Genomic DNA, 20,198 nt, shown 5'->3' with positions numbered 1-20,198 from the left:
GTGGCTGGTTTTTGAACAGACTCATGTATTTTTTAATTTCTGTATTGGAATTCAGAGACACATCAGGTCAAATAATATTACTAGTCATGGCTGTGAAACACCTCTTTTAAAAAAAAGCAGAATTTGCCTCATCTCACGCAATTCTATTTGGTATCCTCAGGATACGTTGAAGATAACATATTCATTCCTCAGAGTGCTGAAGTTTCTCTCTAGCAGTAATATATTTGTAACCTCTGTCTTGCTATCTGCGATTGCAAGGTGGTTTAGCCTCCATGTCTGTTTTGCATATACAGATTGATTTCAGGAGATATATTCTGATCAGACAAATTCAATACAATAATTTCAAGGAATTCTTTCTTGAACTGTTGCTAGCCCATGTAAAAAAAAATCCTGAAGGAAGATTTAATAAATTAAATTAGTTAACTTACATGCAACAAAAAATATGAGGATTTTTAATTCATCTCTTATTCCTGATGGCACAAATTAGCACCCAATAATAATAGGGGCAATGAAAAAACAGTTTAAAATTTACTTCAATATCGTCAAGGTATTTCTACCCTAGAGAAAGATAAAACAAGGTTAAAAGTAGTAGTTTGAGGAAGTAAGATGAAGACTGAAGAGATGGTTAGTGTTAAATGGAAGAAATGTTTGCCAAAAAGCCAATTGCCCAAAGGAAAATCTTGACACAATTTAAGAGCAAAGTAAAGTTCAGAATGTTCAAAGTTGTAACACATCATTTTGCTATGGGAAATTGATGACAAGTTAAAATCAAAGCATTTAAAAATGTGTAATTAATAACAATAATGAATTTCCATTAATAATAAAACACTTTGTCCTGAGAATAATGTAGGTTCATTTAATGATATATATAAATTATCCTTAATCACCCATTTTTTTGTCTGTCTGCATTTATAATATTAGCAAGTCTTTGCCCTGGTTTTAGCGTGGAGCCTCATTTTAATAGGAGTATTAGCTGTTTCTAGCCCAACACTGAAATGCAAGAAAAAGTAATCTATGGGATATAAACCCACTTTGAAAAGTGATTTCCACAAATACATGCTGAAAGTACTCTCCCAGGGATTTTAGAGCCATTCGTTGTGATCTCTAATTGTAAGATTAACCTAGCTTTCAGAACGGAGTATTTTTAACTTTTACTTTTCTAAGAAGAAAGAGGAAAAGAGTAACCTAATGTATTTTAAGTAGGTGTAACTCCACTGATTTATACCATATTTTAATTTGGTGAATCCAAGGATTTGTCTACTCTGTTGCTTCCCTGTAGCAGTCAAGGATTTATACACATGCAGAACAGAATGTTCAATTTAGCAAAATTGCCTTTTCAAAACTGTATAGTCAAATGCTTAACTAGAAGTGTTTGGAGAACAGATGGACTATTTAATTGTTTATTTTTTAAAAAGTCCTTAAAACAAATAAACAGCCTATTTGAATGCAGTTTTGCTTGAAATATTCTCAAGGGTATAACTGTTAATGTATGAATAAATGTGTCTACAACTACATTTTTACTGCTTAGGCGAACTTAAAAGCAATTGAAGGAAAGTGTAAATATCACTGCTTTTAACATGTTTTTTTATGTTACAAGTGATAAAAGAATACAAATTTTAATGTCTTAAACGTTTGTGACTGGTATATGTGCTCCGTGCATGAAACACTCTGGGCTCTAGAGGACTGCGAAGTCTCCCATGTTCCCTACTGTACTAAGAAAATATAGTAGAAGAGCACAGGAACATAGAGCAAAACATCCCTACAGCTGTTTCTCTATAAAGGCTGTTTTTCTCATGGGTACCAAGAGCTACAGTAATGTAGCTCTGAACATCAACTGTAAGACTGAAACAGCACTGCATCTAACTTGACCCAAGGTATATGTCATTTGTTAGATGTTTTCATCTGTGTCATGGGTATAAATTAGGCTAGAAGTAGATCTGGAGTAAGTCATGATGGGCAGTACTAGATCTTTGTACCATGTTCACAAAACATCTCCTCCAGGGACTACAACACACTTGTAAAAATCTTTGAAGATGTTTTACACTCACCTCACCCCCACCTCCGCAGTGAGTTCGGGCAAAGTAGAACGAAATAAGATTTAGACTGAATGGGGAAGGAGACCACTTTATTTGCATAAAAAGTACCAGATTCCTCAATCAAAGAGATCAGATTTGTATAAATAATTTTTTTACAGCACAATTCATAGCATTTTGACAAGACTAGAGCAGTAACTGCTTTGGGGGATGCAGCCCAGCAACCACTGGTATGTACAGTGTGAGATAGGGTAAGTTGTGTCATCTAGTTGTAGGTTAGTTACCTCACTTGTCCTGTTCCCAGTTCAGTTGCCTCTCTCATAGGCAGCTGCTCATTTCCTAGCTCAGAGAAGGAGCATTACTAGGCCTCTGGGCTTCTGGAACCAATGGAATTACACACTTTCTGTATCTTTTCATTTTTTTTTCCCAAAACACTTGCCAGGATTTTTTTATTTTTATTTGAACAATTTTTTAACCAGTTTTATCAAGAGGCTCATTCTTCCAGGAAAACCATTCTCAGAAATGTAAACATGCTCAGCTGAAAAAAATTTTATAACCTGTTTCCTTCTATGCTCATTCATGAATCTCAGAATTAATTTTTAGAAGAATATTAAGTCAATTACTAATTTTATTTGCTACTAAAGAAAAAGCACAAACTATTCTAAATGGACTGATGTATATATAGTCCATACAACTACTAAAACAGAGGAGGACACTTAAAAAAAATTACAAGCAGTCTTTGAAGCAAAGCAACCTAAAGCATCTGACATTATTCTACTGACTATGAGTGTTTGAAACAAATCTTTGAGTTCCCAAAGCTCCACAACAGCCTGATCCTGATTATGGCTGTATCTACATTCTCTTCAGTATTTCTGAGTTGATCAGAAGTGAACTCAGATTCACCATCTCTGTACCCCACGTGTTTTCATCCCCTATCATGACAACATTTCATCAGACTTGTCTCTCCCATGCACACCCTGAATCAAGCATGCCCTAGAGTGAGTGCCTTATTAAGGTCAGCTTCTTGCCCAACACATGTGCTGCACAAGCAGACCTCCTTCAGCTCCTGGGAAATCAGACAAGGGCATAACCAGGAGAAAAGACCTGCCAAGACACCATGTGAGGGTGAGGTGCAAAGGGGAGAGTGATCTGAATATTTCCTTGGCATATACTCTACCCTTGGCACCAGTCTCTGCTCTCCTGTCTGGGAGAGTCTGCACTTCTTCAAGAAAATCATAGCACAAACAAGGTCAGCTATTCCTTTTTCACTTCCCTCCCACTTGTCCATGGGGCAGATGTTCCAGGGAATGAGACCTAGCTCCTCTGACTGTAACAGTATTTTTCACACATCACAGTCAGTGATGAGCACAGAGCTCACTCTGTGATAGCACCTGGTGCCTGATTTACAACACCAACCTACAATACACAAGTTCAGTACGTCCATGATCAAGCTGATCTTTATTGCTGTCTGGGATTTGGCCACCTCTGATTCCTCCCATTAAGTGGTCAGGATAGGCTGTTCAGGTCCATCTTTGTCTGCAGATGGCTTCCCGTTTGTCTCCCACAACAAAGGAGTTACACCATGCACAAAATGTCTTTCAGCACGTGGAAAACAATCACTTTCTTCACTGAAATCATCTGCTTTTCCAAAGGAGCTTGCTGCTATAGAATAGAATAGAATAGAATAGAATAGAATAGAATAGAATAGAATAGAATAGAATAGAATAGAATAGAATAGAATAGAATAGAATAGAATAGATTTCAGTTGGAAGGGACCTACCAATCATCTGGTCCCACTGCCTGACCATTTCAGAGCTGAGCAAAAATTATAGCATATCATTAAGGGCATTGTTCAAATGCATTTTAAACATTGACAGGCTTGGGGCATTGACCACCTCTCTAGGAATTCTATTCCTGTGTTGGACCACTCTCTCAGTAAAGAGATGTTTCATAATAGCTAGTACAAACCTCCTTTGGCACAGCTTTGAACCATTCCCATGTGTCCTATCACTGGATACCAGGGAGATCAGCACCTCCCTCTGCACTTCCCCTTCTCAGAAAACTGTAGAGAGCAACAAGATCACCCCTCAACATCTTTTTCTCCAAGCTACAGAAGCCTAAAGTCCTCAGTCAGTCCTCAGAGGACATGCCTCCTTCCTTCTGCCTTCTTCATGTATTCTTCCTGAACACTGTGCCTTAAGAAGATGCCAGAACAAGCTGATCTCCCAAGCCCTTGACCCAAGTTAACCCAGGTGAGATCCTCCAGTGGCACTCATTTCTTTTCCTTGAAGATAATAGGGATAGGATTATATTCACCTAACAATATATCTGCAGTGTAAATAACTAACTTTCCCTTTAGGGTCCCTCTTTAATTAATGTAACAAAGCATCCCTATCTACAGCACAACCTGTACAACCTATTTGTGCATCAACATTAAAAGAATAAACAGGTCTTAAAGTGCCTATTTCTCTCCATGGAGAGTTTAAAGTCTGCACAGTTGATATGACCTATCTGCCAAAGCCTGAGATTTACTTTTTCTTATGTCCCTGCTTCTAGGTTGCCTAATTCAGCTGCTTTTAATCCTTGGTGGACAGCTAAGAACATCCAGTGTTAAGAACATGTAGACACCCCTGAGGCTGTATCAAAGAGGTGCTTCATTGATTCCACATGGGAAACAGTCACTCACCTGTTAGACTGCACATACATGCCAGAGTTTGAATTAGAATGAACAGAAAAGGCCAGGTAACCACAGCTCCATCTTTGGTTTTTCTAATTATTCAGCCATTTCTGTTTCTTTAGCATTGTAAGTGACAGTGACTAATTGCTTTTCAGGTGAGCAACTTCCTATCATTACCTATGTTACTCAGCCTGTTAAATAGCAGGTGTGCTTTTTACTCTTTTTTATTAATGTATGTCCCTTTTCTCAGACCTGTTTTGTTTTCTGCTTTCCTTTGTTTCCTGTAGTTATGTTAGTTAAACTATCTTAAAAGAAAGCTGTACAGTGTCATTATTTTATTTAATTAAAATTGTTGAGAGCTGTGTGAGAACAAGTTCAGCAGTGAAAGTGAGGGTGACTGTAGAACAGAGACCAGTCATGTTTTCCAAATAGAAGTCACTCTGCAAAAAAAATGATGAGAAATCTACCCATGAATGAGTGATAAATTCTTCATTCCAATTTCCCCTCTTAGTGCTGAGGAAACTTGCTTCCATTAACCTCCTTATTTGTTTTCCTTACCAGACTCTACAGAAGTTCAGGCTAATACCAAGACAGCCTCACTCCCCAGAGTCCAACCCCAGCTCTAAGAGATTGCTCAAAGACAGTATCAACAGCTCTGCTACTGTCTGCAGATAGGGCCAAGCTGATCCCCTGGAGTATGCTGCGCAGTTCCTTTTTCATGAACCGCTTGGGGATCCAGCCACTCTTCCTGCTCCCACTACTTCCACAAGTCTCATAGAAAATGTTTTATGTCCTACAGAGCAGTCACTGTCTCCACCTGGCCCACTGCTGGAGGCTTTCACACCGGGGCTGGGTCACTCTTGTGTCTGCACAGAAGAAAAATTCATGTTATTTCTCTTACGTCTGGAACCACAGAATAAGGTGCAGTGTGCTACACACAAACTGTCAAAGCATCCACCCTCCAAGACCATGCCTTGCTAGTTTTTAACCTTCAGGCCACAATTTCTTCTTGGTAACCTGCCTTCCCAGAGAGTCCATGGGAAGGAGTTGTGGATGAGCTAAGTGACAATGGCTGGGAGCCCTGCAAGGTGGCAAGGAAGGTCTTCGTGCTGGATCTGGAGACCTCTTCAGGTGTAAGATGGGGAGGTTAACAGGATGCAGAAGGGGGCTGGTAAGCATGAGGAAGAGAGGAAGGGAGAGGCATTGCTGGTCTGTACCTGTGACTGCAAGCCTACACAGCCTCTTATACACTGCCCTGGAGTGAGATGTTATCCAGCCAGATGCAGCCTGCTTTACCCAAGCACCTCATTAGCAATATGAAAACAGTTTAGCACTATATTTTCTGATTACACAGCTTCGCTCAGAGTGTGACCTAGGCTTTGCACTGATGCACATACTTATTCAGCACCAGCTGAAAACTCAGAATTCCTGATACAACAGGAAGAAAATGCTGTAATTTATGTAACCAGCCAAGAGTGGTTAAAGAGTGTAGTAACAGTTCAGTCAAGGAAACAAAAATACTTACCAATTAAACAATGCAGCCTCAGCGTATCAGAGAAGATTAGTGAAGACTTCATAAGAGCGGGAAGGCAATTCAGCAGCTTAGATATATCTTCCCACAATTTAAAAAGGGATGCATGTAAACAATTAATTCTAGATACTCAAGAACCCTTCCTGACCAAAAAGAGTGCCAAAAATAACAATTTAAACAATTAAAATACATAATTTTCTAACTGACTTGAATTTTCATTCTTCCCCACACTCTACAGTAACAAAGCAGACCTCCAAGCAGCACAGAGGTTTTGAGAGCACCTCAGTCTCTGCAAGCTCCCTCTCAGCCTTTTGAAACGGCAGCAGAGGGGCAGAAATGAAGAATCATGCAAGCTGCATCGATGCATGGCAAACCATGATACCTATGTTCTCCATATGAGTGAAATACTGATGTGAAAACATTTTGAATTTTTCACCACAGTAGCAAGAAAGTATCTCTATCATAAGAAAACTTGAGGTTTTAAACAACAGTGAGGCAAAGGACAAGTACATTATTATGGGGGAGATATAACCAGGGTTATGCATAAGCCTGTAGGTGTGAGTGCAGATCTTCCTCTCTTTTTCTTTCCAGTCTCCACTCCCCCACCCCACTAAATCTGATATTTCAGTAGGGAAGCGTTAAAGATTTTAAAAGCACTCTAACAGTTTCGCATAGATTTTGCTGAGAACACAAACTTTAAGATTCTTGCCCATGGCAAACTTAAATAGGCATTGTGGCAAAAAAAATATGCTCTGTAAAAGCAATTTTAAATTAAATGGGTGCCTTAATTTAGTTGATTGGATTGGCAGAAAATATTTTCCATTAGAAATTACTGATTTCCATTTTTGAAAATCAGCAAAATTAAATTATTACCAAGGAAGCTGATGTGAAACATTCACGCACAAAACAGCAGCCGCCCAACCACAACTTCATGAGCTTGTGTAATAGCCCAGAACACAAGTGCATTACCCCTGCTGTACACAGCAGCAGAAAGGCTGAATTGCTGCCAGAAATGGCTGTCATTTCCCAGAAGGATTCTGAGTAAGAAAAGAGCTGTTCAGAAGTGAACAAGGAGAAGTCACATTTCTTAGCATACTGAATAGCAACAATGAAACATCACATACAGGCAGATGTTCAGATGTACTAAAACTGATTCCAGCTATCATCACCCAAAGATCTGACTGTCGGCTCATGATAAGTCTCTGCTGTATTGCCTCTTGTTCAGGAGACTTCCATTTTCTTTTCCTTTATTTGCTGCATTTGCGGTTATATCATTTCCACTCAATTTTCAGTTTCTTTCCTTGCATGGGAGGGGGGCAGGCTTGCTTTTTGTCCTTCTGTTTGCTATCTTTTCAGTATGGTTCTTCTGAGTTGCTGCATTTGCCTTTTAATTTTATTCAATGATATTAGCTTCAGTTGCTGCTTTGCTTCCTTTATTGCATAATCCAGTTTCTGACCCAGCAACATCTATCTATCTATCTATCTATCTATCTATCTATCTATCTATCTATCCTTTCCTGAAAGGAGTTTCTGTTTTACTTGTTTTCTGAAGAAATGTCTCTGAACTGCCTGCAATCACTAGGAGATATTCTTCCAACTACTTAAAATGCTGCTTATCGGGATATCTTTTCTCACGCAACAGTAACTCAGCCTGGTTCTCCTTGTTTCCTTTTTTCTAGCTTCTGCTTTATCTCAGCAAGTATCAGATGTCCTGTAAATATAAGCAAATTTTACTTCTTCTTTGTTGCAGTTGAAACACTTAGATTTGTATGATGATTCACTTTATTTAACTAAGGTCTCTTTTTTTGTGTAAATGGTCAAAAGTCCTCTTAAATTTTTAATTCCCAGTAAGTGCAATAGCTCCTGCTTAGAAAGAAAAGCTAAAAAATACTTAACCTAGCAAACAACTCTGATAAATCTTAACAAATTTCTCCCTAAATGTAACTAGAGAGGATTAGGAGAAAGAGAAGGAGGAAGCAAATTGCCCTCACTGCCCTTTTAAAGAGGCTATCAAATTTCGCTGCTTTAATAATAACCAACCTTTGCATTTGCAGACTCAATTATACATGGGTAAACAGAAGCATTCTGTGCCAGGGCAAAATTCCTGGTGATTATTGACTGCTTGTTATAAGTTAGGTGTGGATTCTTCTGATAGATCTCACCTTCTGATGAATTTCAATAAATAAAAAAACCTGATACTATTGAAAATACTAATTTCATGCTATCTTAGATATTCAGTTCTTCTGTGAGAATCAGTGGAGTAAAACATTTAAAATACCCAGGTGCACAAATGATTATGCTCTATGATGAGATCTCTAAAAGAACAGAGTAAGGTATCAATCTAGAAAGGAAGCCAAGGCATTAAAATTATTCAAAGCCTAGATACATTATAAGAATAACCAGTCTCTGGTTGCAGAGATTACAACAGATAGCATTTAAAAAATCAAAACAAAACAAAACAAACTGGGGTACAGATTTTATTTTTCAGTGTATGCATTAGATGGGATAGGAAAAAACTCCTGCAGAAGGTGAGTTTGTATTTGTCCCCAGGGATTTCTTCCTCTTCCCTTTGATACATGCAATATTGAACTCCAAAGCCAAGGGTTGAGGGATCTCTGGAATTTAGCCTCTCTTTCAACGGATGTACTTCAAACATTAAAAGGAAAGATTTGCAGGAAGGTCTCAGCATCCCCCAGGAAACAGGGAAAATGACTTTTCAGACCACATGGTAAACCAAAAATGTCAAGAGTCCATCAGAAGTGCTAACAGGATAAGAACATAGTGTGAAGGAATTATACACAAAGTGGCATAAAGGAGGACACATTTGATCCCCAAATGGCTGGAAGACTAACATTCAAGCAGGCTGCTATGCTGACAGTTTTGTAAAAAACTTTGATGAGGTGACAGTTTGCCTGACTCAAATGTTAAAGCTAAGCACTGTAAGCATTTTCTTCTCTAGGCAACTGCACAGTTTGAGCCCACCTAGATTAGGCTTTGTCATGTGGGCTAGAGATTGCCCCATGGTATGGGGGAGAGGCAGGGCATGATTCTCACTTTACCAAGAGCTATTTATCTTTAGCCTACACAGTTCTGCATTCTTTGTTAAATTTTCTTCATATTTAGAGTTGATGTAAAAGTATCAGTCTATGAATTTACATGATTAATTTCTATAAAATTTTAAAAATTGTATTTTATTGCAAGTTCAAATAATGTTTGCTCTCTATGCCAACAGGTAATACCTAAAAATGGCTGCTCTGCCTGGACAAGTTAGAGCACATTCAGTTAAAAAATATCAACACAATAGATCCTTATTCTCTTGGAGTAAGTGAGACACCATTATTTATATTGAATAGCAACTTACACTGAGCAGTCAGCTAGACAGCTTGAGAACTAGATTGTAACATACAATAAGTAGCTATAAAGTAACCTGTAAAATAAAATAAAATAATTAAAATTAAATAAAATAAAATATGGAAAAATATAGAAACTGTCACACTGATCAAATATCTTCTCTTGGAGGAGGGAAACCAGTCATTCTGCTATTACCATCAAGACATTTCAAACACCACCCATTGCCTGCAGATGCTGGCTTGAGTCTCCTCAGAAAGTACTGTGTCTTTAGAAACCTAAAACAATGTATATAATGGGCTTGTGTCAAAGAAAGACATTGATTTTAATTGCATTTCAAAGTGTTTCATTATTCCAGATGAATGCTTGTCACAAGCACAGAGATCCAAAGTTCAAAATAACATTGTTTTAAAAAAATCAATCTATGTACAAAACTTTTAATTACTTACAGGTTGACTTTGGTGGATTTTAGTTTTGTTTTTTGTTTTGTCTTTTTAATTGTTATTCATTTTGCAGGTATAATCCATTGATTCACTCAGAAACCAGGAACTTGCATCCTTGAGTCACAGAGTAGTTCCACCTTTTCTTCTAAACCATGTTCCACATTTTTGGAATTCCATATTTTCTTACAGCTCAGTTTTAACTTTGCTTTATACTACAAGCAATTACTTCTGCCCTCCAATAGTATAATGAGAGTTCAAGGCACCAGAGATGGGATTTTCAAAAGTGTTTAGTGATGGATTAGCTCTACCCCCAAGCAAAGGCAGTACAAGTTTTACAACTAATTTTCATAGGAGCAAAACTAGGCTCACACCACAGGCTTAGGAATATACTACCAGTCTAATGGGTTTGCTTATTTTATACCAATACTGCTTTCACATATAAGTTTTGTTTCATACATGCAAATCTTACAAAAATAAGGTGAGGTGACCAGAAATTCACAGCTGGGACAGATACAAACTACAAATGCAATGATGGAGTCTCAAGTTTTGACCACATTACATTCTTTAGTCAAGGAAAACCAGAGGTTAAATACAGTATTTACACATGCTAACAGTTGTATCCAGTTAAGAAATGGAAATTGGCGGGGGGGGGGGGGGGGGGGGACGGACGGACGGACGGACGACCTGTACAGTTCAGTAACTAAAACTCATACTTCTGGCTACTGTATCATATATCCTTCACCAGATGTTAAAAAAAAAATAAAAAATCCTCTTTTTAACACACTTCCCATTGCTCTTAAACTGATGGTTATATTCCCAATATCTGTAAATGGTCTTGTACAGTGTGCCTGGAAAAGAAAACACACCACATTTGTCAAGTTTTGTCCCTTGTTTAAGCTTCCTCTTGATGAAGTGTGCTTTGCTGTTCATTAAAAGCAGGTCTTTCCGCATCTCATCTCCTCCCTTTCTTCGAAAGAAAATGATCACCCCACACACTGAGCTGTGGCAGCCAGTCTTTAAAAGAGCAAAGCTGGAGAATCTTCTTCAGATATTGATACTAATATATGGTCTTTGTATGTGATGCTGGGATACAAGGAACTGTAAGAGGGTCTACAAACATTTAGTTCATCCCTACCATGAGAAGATTTAACTGCCATTCACTTTCTCCACTGCATTAAAAAGTTTTACAAAGAAGAGGTCATAAAAAAAAGTTATGAAGACACAGAGAAAAAGAGAATGCAGGCTATGTTCATTTCCATGCTGGTAATGTGTGTCAGCCTATTCACCTAGACTATTTGCCTTTGCTGATATTGATAAAGATTTTCCTCTTCTTAATAGAGTCTGCAGCAATGATATCACTCAGACATATCATAAGCTTACAGAAACCTTAAAAACATTTCACTAACTGCATAATATATGGGCTAATTAACAAGGCATCTTTCTGAGTTTCATCCCCTCTTAATTGACTGCTACTGCTCTGTCTCAAGGGTTGTAAAGCTTCTGGGATTGAAAATACAATAATTATTAGCAACCAGTTTTGATTCATTGAACTCAGAGGATGGAATTTAACATTGACTGAGGCTTAAACAAATACTGAAAAAAACTTGGTTCATTCCATGTTGTCACTATTGTCTTCAGAGGACACTGGGGAGTAATCTGCCTGTGTATAAACACTCAGAACTGTCGGCAGGAATATCACACACATCTGAAGATCTTTGTAGCGTAACAGATTTTGACAGGATGGCATGATAAAGCCTGGGGCATTGTTTTCTTTGTTTGGAAATTCTTCCCTTTCCTCTGCCAATAATTATCTACATTCCCCCACAAGGGCCTTCTGCCTTGAAAGATAAACAGATAAACTTCATAACTATTGCTTTAACAAATAGTGAAAGCTGTAATTGAGAATGAGAATTGGGTTCTACACAGGAACAAATAAATACATGCACATAGGTTCAGTTTCACAACTAAGCTCATGTTCAGCTGTGATCTCAGAATAAAGGTGATTTATTTATTTTTCTACTTCAGTAAACTAGGTCAGCTATTTTGGCATTACACATCTGGGTATTGCAAAAGCGGGTCATTTTGCAACAGTCTAGTTCAAGTGGCTGATATTAAGATTTCACAGGAAATTTGTTTTATTCCATTCAGTGAAAAAGATAAACTACCCATGCCAAGACATAAATCAGTCCAAAGCTTTTATACTTCAGACATCCAAAGAGATAATAACCAGGTACTATGAGCAGAAGAGCCTCTTCCCTTTCTGCAGAGGTCCCTTCTGAAGATGCTTTGTAACTATATTGATTAACTTCCAGCATAGGAGTTAGAAGTTGTCGAAATCCAGCTCACTTGTCTATGAGCAGTCCTAGCTTGTCCTTTAACCCATTGCGAACACAAACTCTATAACATTTTACATTTGGCACAAGTTACTATTTGCTAAAAATAATGATATTTGCCATTGCGCTGCAGAGGGATGTAGGAAGAGAGGTGATTCTGACTCCACACAGTGCCTCTGTGGCAGCAGAAAGAGACTGCTCCTGTTCAAGATAGTTATCCATGGAGCAGGCAACCTATGGGAAGTAAGGAAGGATCTAATAGCTGGAAGATGAGAGTCAAATAAATGAGGGAAAAAAATTATTGTATTCCTACTTATGAATTTGCCGTATTTTAAAAGACAGCTAAGGAATATGTCAGTCTTTGTCCTGGGAATAATGTGATTAGGAGAGTTTACAAGAGGAACTAAAGCTGTTAGAGACACCAGTCGTATCTGATGTATACTTTTAAACTATGTAAATTTAAGTACTGCCAAGTATGCAACATTGTATTGCATGTCAATAATCTAAATGCAGGTTAGGACTATGTTTTTTCATATCTCCAACTCTGAGTTTAAAAAAATTAGAGGAGATGAAGAAATCATTAAAAAAAAAGCAAGTAAGATCAATTGGTACTTTCCTTCAGAGCTATAATCAAAAGAATATGAAGCAGTGATCATAGTATAAGTGAGTATGAACTGATAGTTACTATCAGGAAAGATGATGTGAATAACTATAAGAGACAATAAAAATGAAGTGGCAAAGAGAAAATCACAATATCAATTTAAAAAATTAACTGAGATAGGTTTAAGAATACATTAAAACATCTTAGTTACTTCAGTTTTCCCAGGAGTGAGACAAAAATCCCATTCATGTAGACAGTTTTCAGAAAAAAATTACCTACCATGGTTTTAGCTGGTCTATTTATATATACCTGATCTGTCGGTTTACTGAGTATCTTGTTTTATATTCACTTGGATAAAGACTCAAGGCATTTTGAAAACTTTATTTGATATACCATATGGCTAAATACACTTAAACTAAAAAGAGATTCTTTAACAGCTTTATCACATCAGAAAAAAAATACACCTCCCTCTGTGCTGCAGTGTGTACCAGATACGTAATGACAACCATTTTGATTTAAGTATTTAGGCAAAATGTCAAAAGGATGCCATGCTGTAGACAGGAGGAGAGAAAAATAATAACTCAGTGCTTAAATATATGGCTCCTTGTATTTATGGGAGTTGTGAGACACAAATTAGAGCTCCCTCCTTCAAAGGAAACCTGGATTTGACATACCAGATAAAGTCACTGTCCCATCTTGCTTATTATCTTTTCTTGGGCAACAGCCAATATTTAATGTTCAGAATAATAGAGGAGAAAAATCTTCCTGCTCTGCACAAGCAATTTACTTATATTATAAGCTATAAAGTTTAATTACATTGCGCTACTTTCTTAGCTTGTGTAGTTCGATGACAATGATCCTTTTCTTCCTCTGTTTAAATAATTAGAACTATCAAAATATATGAATCAGAAACTTTCAAAATCCCACTTCACAACTTTTTAAAATGACGAGTCATGCAAAACAATCTGAGATCACATGTAAAGTAGACTCACTGGTGAGTAACTGAGTATCACAAGCACACGGAGAGAACTGCATGCACATCAAATACTTTGAACAGGATCCAGTCTTAGCCATCTGTGTCATCTATCTACTTGCCTGTTTTCTGGGACTGCCACATTCTTCAGGCAGATAAGTTATTTAGATACCATCCTATTTAGCCCCAAGCTTTGCTGGGCTTTGCCTGACTTCATTTGTATACCCATGTACAGAAATACTTATTCTGTGAATGCTAACACCTAAAATTCAAATATGAGCCAAGTCTAGGTGAGATCACTGAATTGTCTGGCAAACTTTAAAAAGAACTGTGGTAGGATCAGTGGCCAACACATTTGGTGCAGCAGACTATGGAGATATGAATTCTGGGCTTTTGATTAAATGGTCTGAATAAGTACCATCTTCACTTCTTTTGCTAAAACTCAAATTTTCAAAAAGGAAGAGGTCAGAAGGAGAAAAAGGAGCAGAGAGTATGACTAAGGTCAAACTGAGAAATTGAGTTCCTGATAAAGATACTTGGAGTGCATATGCATTTTATACTTAAATCAGTTTTGGATTAACAACAATTTAAAGTCATCCTTGCAATAGAAATCAAAACCTTCCTTCAGTACTGCCCTTGGTGAATTCAGTCAATTTATTTCAGCTTGTAACTCCATTTCTCTCAGTCTAATTCCATCATTCAGCCTGGAGCTCTCCTATTAACCACAAAGAGCTGTTCTCTTTGTCTTCTCCAAGCACCATTTTTTTTAATTGATTATTTCACCTCTCTTATTGTGACATCACCTTCCCCTTACTGCCCTGTCACATTATGTTTCCCGATCTCAAATTTTACACCTCTCCCTCTCCTCTCCTCTCCTCTCCTCTCCTCTCCTCTCCTCTCCTCTCCTCTCCTCTCCTCTCCTCTCCTCTCCTCTCCTCTCCTCTCCTCTCCTCTCCTCTCCTCTCCTCTCCTCTCCTCTCCTCTCCTCTCCTCTCCTCTCCTCTCCTCTCCTCTCCTCTCCTCTCCTCTCCTTCTTCACTGATGGAGCTGTTGATTCCTTTTGTGCTTTAAGTCTCCCCCTTCACTCTTTTCCTTATCTTTTCTATAACAATATTTCCTTTGGTAGTTTTAGACATGGCTCACCTTTGATATTATTTCCTCCATTCCTACTCCTCTATTAAGAAATATCTGTGGCAGAAATTCTGAGATCAGATAAGTTCATTTTCTTCTTCTTCAGTTTTGTTAGCTTAATTTTTCAGATCTGTTGCACAAGGCTGTCCTTCTGTCTGTCTTTCTGGTCTATAGTCTTTGACTCAGGTTTCAATGACAGTTCTAGCTTTCAGACTATAAACTTTACACATTTTTTCATCTCTAAGATCAGTCTTTTCTATGCAGCCACCCACCTTGTCATACAGCTCGTATTCTCTTAACAGTATGTGGAGCAATGCTGCTCCAAATATGATTAGTAAACTAATCTCTCCCTTTCCATCCTGCTATTAGCTTCCCCTTCTTCATGTCAAATACAAGCTGATAGTCTTCACTGTCAAAGCCCTTTTCGCTGTACACTCATCCTATCAACTCTGGTTTGAAATAACAGCATTGTCACCCCTCTGACATTTTTATTACATTATGGAACAGATACTTCTCAGATTTTACATGTTTCTCTTCACATACGGAGAGCTGTCCATGAAGATGTTTCATTGTTTTTCTCAAAGTCTCCTTAAATTTTCTCTTATTGTACTATTTAGAAATTAAAATGGACAACAGTCTGGCTGGGATCAGCAATTTGTTTCATCCCACACCCATCTATCCACATGAGATGAATCTTGTGTTGCATTTCAATTGAAAGTTATTCAAAACAAGATCTATCATTATAACCTGATACATTTTACTTACATAGCACCTTGAATGAGCTTCTGGGCACTGTGGTGATACAAATAATTTTAATAAAAGAAATAAGTGCTCAGGAAGTTTTTACTCCAATTAAAACCAATTAAAGGATTATATGGAGGTTTTGAAGTATTTTTCAGGGTAAGAAACATGGTATGACCACGCTATCCCATGAGGAGCACCGGGGCAGATCATAGGTATGATACCTCCTGTAGACCAAAATGGAGGATTGGGACTACTGTTTCAGCAGTGAGGATACAATGTGTTTCCAACTCCTTTGCTCAATATGAAAAGGAATAAGCCATTTCCCACCTTTTGCTGTCAGTGCAATGCCACTCTTCACAGCAATCCATGCAGCTGGGGCAAAGCACGACTTTTAGTTATGACTGCTCCTGGTTTCCTGGAGTTCTCCCATCCTTATGTACGTCTCTGCTCTGCTGGGTGCAAGTTAGCCCAAAGCTATTAGTGATTCAGTGTAATGAGCAGAACGTACACAGGGTACTTTCCTTATTGACTGTACAGAATTAGAATATTAATTAGAGTTTGGATGTATATACACAACTAAATCATAAAATTATCTCCGGAGAAATATAACTCCCTAGCTGTCTCAATCCATCTAATATGCCAAAAAGCAATTACTCCCTACAGCTTTCCAAAAGCACTTTATCTTTCTTTGAATATGCCATCAGAAAAGATCTGGGAGCTTTAATGATCTAGCGGTGAGTTTCTAGCACCTCTAAGTCAAAATCTCTGTAGGACACAATACACAAGCATTCTCAATGTGAATTCAATGTGCGGTCAAGTGATTGCATATTGAAATGTCTTTGTACAGCTGTGTGGTCACTCAAATATAAATCAGAACTGGGATTGCTAAATTTTATTACGGTGTGTCAGGATGACTATGGGAAGCAAGCTTATAGTCTGCTACCTTTTTGAAAGTGCTGGAAACTTTTCCTTCCCTGTTGCAATTCAGCAGTGCTTACTGAGCTGTACCCATTCAAAGAGATGCTTCATGTGTTGAGTACACTGAGTTAATTCAACTACATGGTTTTCTTTTGAGAATGCTCTCTAACGTATCTATGTAATGAAGATTTTTATATTATACAATGCCACAGAGCTATCTCCTTTATAACAATAAGCTATCAAAAATAAATCTCTCATCTCTGTTATTTAATTCAAGCTGAGAGGGAGAATGAAGATGAGATAGGGAAGAACAGTAGCTGTAGAAATGAAATCAGTTTGACACTGCTGAAAGATCATTAAAGGAAGCAATATGGAGTAAATTAATTGTTCTATAGCTGATATCCTGGCAGGTTTTGGCACTTACCTGGAGCCTGCAGAGACCACTCCAGGACTATGGGAGCAGTATATTATATCCAAGGCCTTTGTACTTCATTTTGTTGTCAGTCTAAGCAGCCAAGAGCAGGAATACATGTTTCAGGAAATTAAATATGAAATATTATAGTGTCAAAGCCTAGAGTATAAACTATCATTCCTACTTTAGCCGCACAGAGTGCTCAGAAAAGAAAGTTCACAATTCTTTGTTGCAGAAGTACTTGGATTTTTTTTGATATGAAAGTATATGGTTTAATTCTCGATTGCATAGTAATTTATTTAGCTGCTGGCCAAAGTGGTACAGAAAATATCCAAAACACGTAGGGATTCCAGGGGTGCAGTAGAGCTGACATTAGATTTACTTAGCATTTTTGCTCCCAGCCATAGACAATACAACAGAGAAATGTGGGCACTGTGTAACAGCCAGTATTTATTTCCTAGGATCTGAATTTTTTACCTTTTGGAATACCTTTATTTTTGTTTGCAGAGACATGAGATTGTTCTTTTTTCTGTATGTCAGTGAATATGGTGTGAACAGGGGAAAAGACTTTAAATAAATAGTTTACGATAAACAATCAAGAATGCCTACGAGCATAATAGAGTCCTACAATAATTTCCTAAATCTGCAGAATATTTCTGTATATCCTTAACTTTAAGCACACAGAAACCCCATTTGAAGCCAGCGTAATGGAATGAGTCTTACTCCACCATAAAAGCAAAAATCTACACAAATAAAAAAAAAAATATTCCTTTGAATCCTAATTCCTCCCTTTTTGCTGTCATTAGACTCTTTGAAAATGGAAATGAGAAAGAAAATTAAAAGGATTGTAGAAATGACCTTTTGTATATTCTCTGTTAACAGTATTTTGGTAGATTGGTATGGGATTGGATTGTTGTCTGAGATTCTTGAAGGGCTACAAAAAACCATCACAATCTCTACCATGCAGTAGATTAGGATGCAAAAAACTACCTTAATTAATAATAAGTAAAAATAAAAAAGTGTGACCATTTCCATAGGGTCCCCAGCATTTCCTAATATCTCAATATGGGTACAGTGAAGGAAAATTGCACAAATCAAAGTTTATTCTTAGCAGCTTTATTGTTAGAAGGCAAAATACTCCTTTCTTAAGAGGAAAAAAATATTCTTACAAGCATGCAACATATTACCCAAATCCATGTAGTTTGTCTACCTCCCCAAAACAACAGTTCCATAACTGGATTTTTTTTGGTTCTTATGACAGAGAAATACAAGTCTGCATGTTACAGGTCAAATCCTGCCCTCCAAGGTTTGAATACTCAGGCCATGCCAGTGTTTTGCTAGCTTTCTACATCTATTCAGAAAGATAAAATTTCACCAAATAGCTTCCAGCCAAAGCCCAGGCTCGGATGACTCTTACTTCATTCAGCAACAATTAGGATCAAACAATGGGCCACATTCATCAAAGCATTTTGAAATACACTTAAATATGTCTATAACTGCACACCTAAATGTTCTGCCATGTAGGGATCAGCTGTTCCACCGATCTGTACAAGGATGTTTCTCACGAAGTCCACAATGTGAAGTGGAGCCTTGCTCTTTGGAAAGCTTTCTTTGGAAGCATCTGTGAATTTTAACCAGAGACAAGCTGGAGGAAGTGTCACTTGCTGTGAAGCAACACAGAGAAATTGGCAATGACGCACCAAGTACTCTACTGCCAAAATCCAGTCAGAGCACCGTCAAATCAATTTCTGCCTTCAGAGCCATATTCTAATCCATCTTCAGCGCTGAGCACACATTTACTACACCAGCAAACTGGTAAAAATGAGCAAAGAAAACAGCTCTATTTTATGTAGGATGAGAAATATCTTCTAGCTATTGGTGCCCATCTTCTGCTTCCTGAATCCACAGAGGAAAGACTGTAAATATCCAGTTAATTGCTGCCTGGAAGAAAAGGAGAAGGGGCAGCTACACATCTAACCTCTCAGTGCTTTTGATTACTGGTGTTATCTGTCCCCTCTGGGAAGGGTCGACTCCTCCTCCTGCCCATCTCCTCTCCCCTTGCAGGCTGGCGTGGCTCTGGGGCTCTGCTGAACCAGCAACAAACAGGAGCTGTGAGGGAGACAGAGACACACAGGGGCGACGGGGAGGTCTGGCTCCACTGCCAGTAGTCACCTCTGAAGCCTGACAAGAGTTGTCTTTCAGCAGAGGCTCTTCACACCAAACTGCTGTGTAAAGAGCAACTACTTATTAGATCATCAGCATCCATTAGAGTCACATGAAAGAGAGGGACTCATTGCAGATTCAGCAGGCAGCCAAATTCTCGGTTCTGTAAGTCATTTTAAATTTAATTAATTTTAAGGGAGCTATGTACCTTTACATCATCTGAAAAGCAGGTCTGTGGAAGGTAGAGCTGTCTTGCCCAAGCAAAGGTTACTTGCAGATGCTGCAGGATAGCACACGACCAGTAAGGGAAACAAGCCGTGAGCCCCAATTAGTAACAAAAAGACTTCTTTATACGTTGAAAAGAAGTTTATGAACAAGTAAGGGGGAAGGCATGTCTCACATACCCCCCCTCTCCTCCCTGCACTATGCAGCAAGAGGGAAGGGAGCAGCTGGTCAGGACAAGAACCACGGGAGTGCCCTGGTGAGGGACAGGTGGGAAGATGCAGAGAGGGCCTTCAACAGGCCAAGAGCATGTCTCATAAGAAGTCTTCTGAGCTACTGAAATCTTCCAAGTGCCAAAGCCCAAGATCATCTGGAAAGTAAAGATGTAGATTTCAATTAAGAATAAAAGGATAATGGGAATTCTCCCTTCATTAAATTATATTGGAGAGGAAAGCCCACAAATTACTTCTTGAGGCCAATGCACTTGATCAAAGGCAGGAGGAACAAAAGTCTTAAGCATCAAGTGTTTACCAAATGTGTTTAAGCACTCTGAAGGTTCTTAAATGAGCTATTTAGGTGGATTATCTGCTAATAAGTAAATTACTTTGCCTTTTGCTGCCAAAATCCACAGTGCTACCAGATCTTTCCAAGAGTACATATTCCCTTCAT

The sequence above is a fragment of the Strix aluco genome, chromosome 5 (genome assembly GCF_031877795.1).
Source record: "Strix aluco isolate bStrAlu1 chromosome 5, bStrAlu1.hap1, whole genome shotgun sequence".
Classification (NCBI taxonomy): domain Eukaryota; kingdom Metazoa; phylum Chordata; class Aves; order Strigiformes; family Strigidae; genus Strix; species Strix aluco.
The sequence above is the reverse complement of the archived record's forward strand: the minus strand, read 5'-3'. Positions refer to the sequence as shown.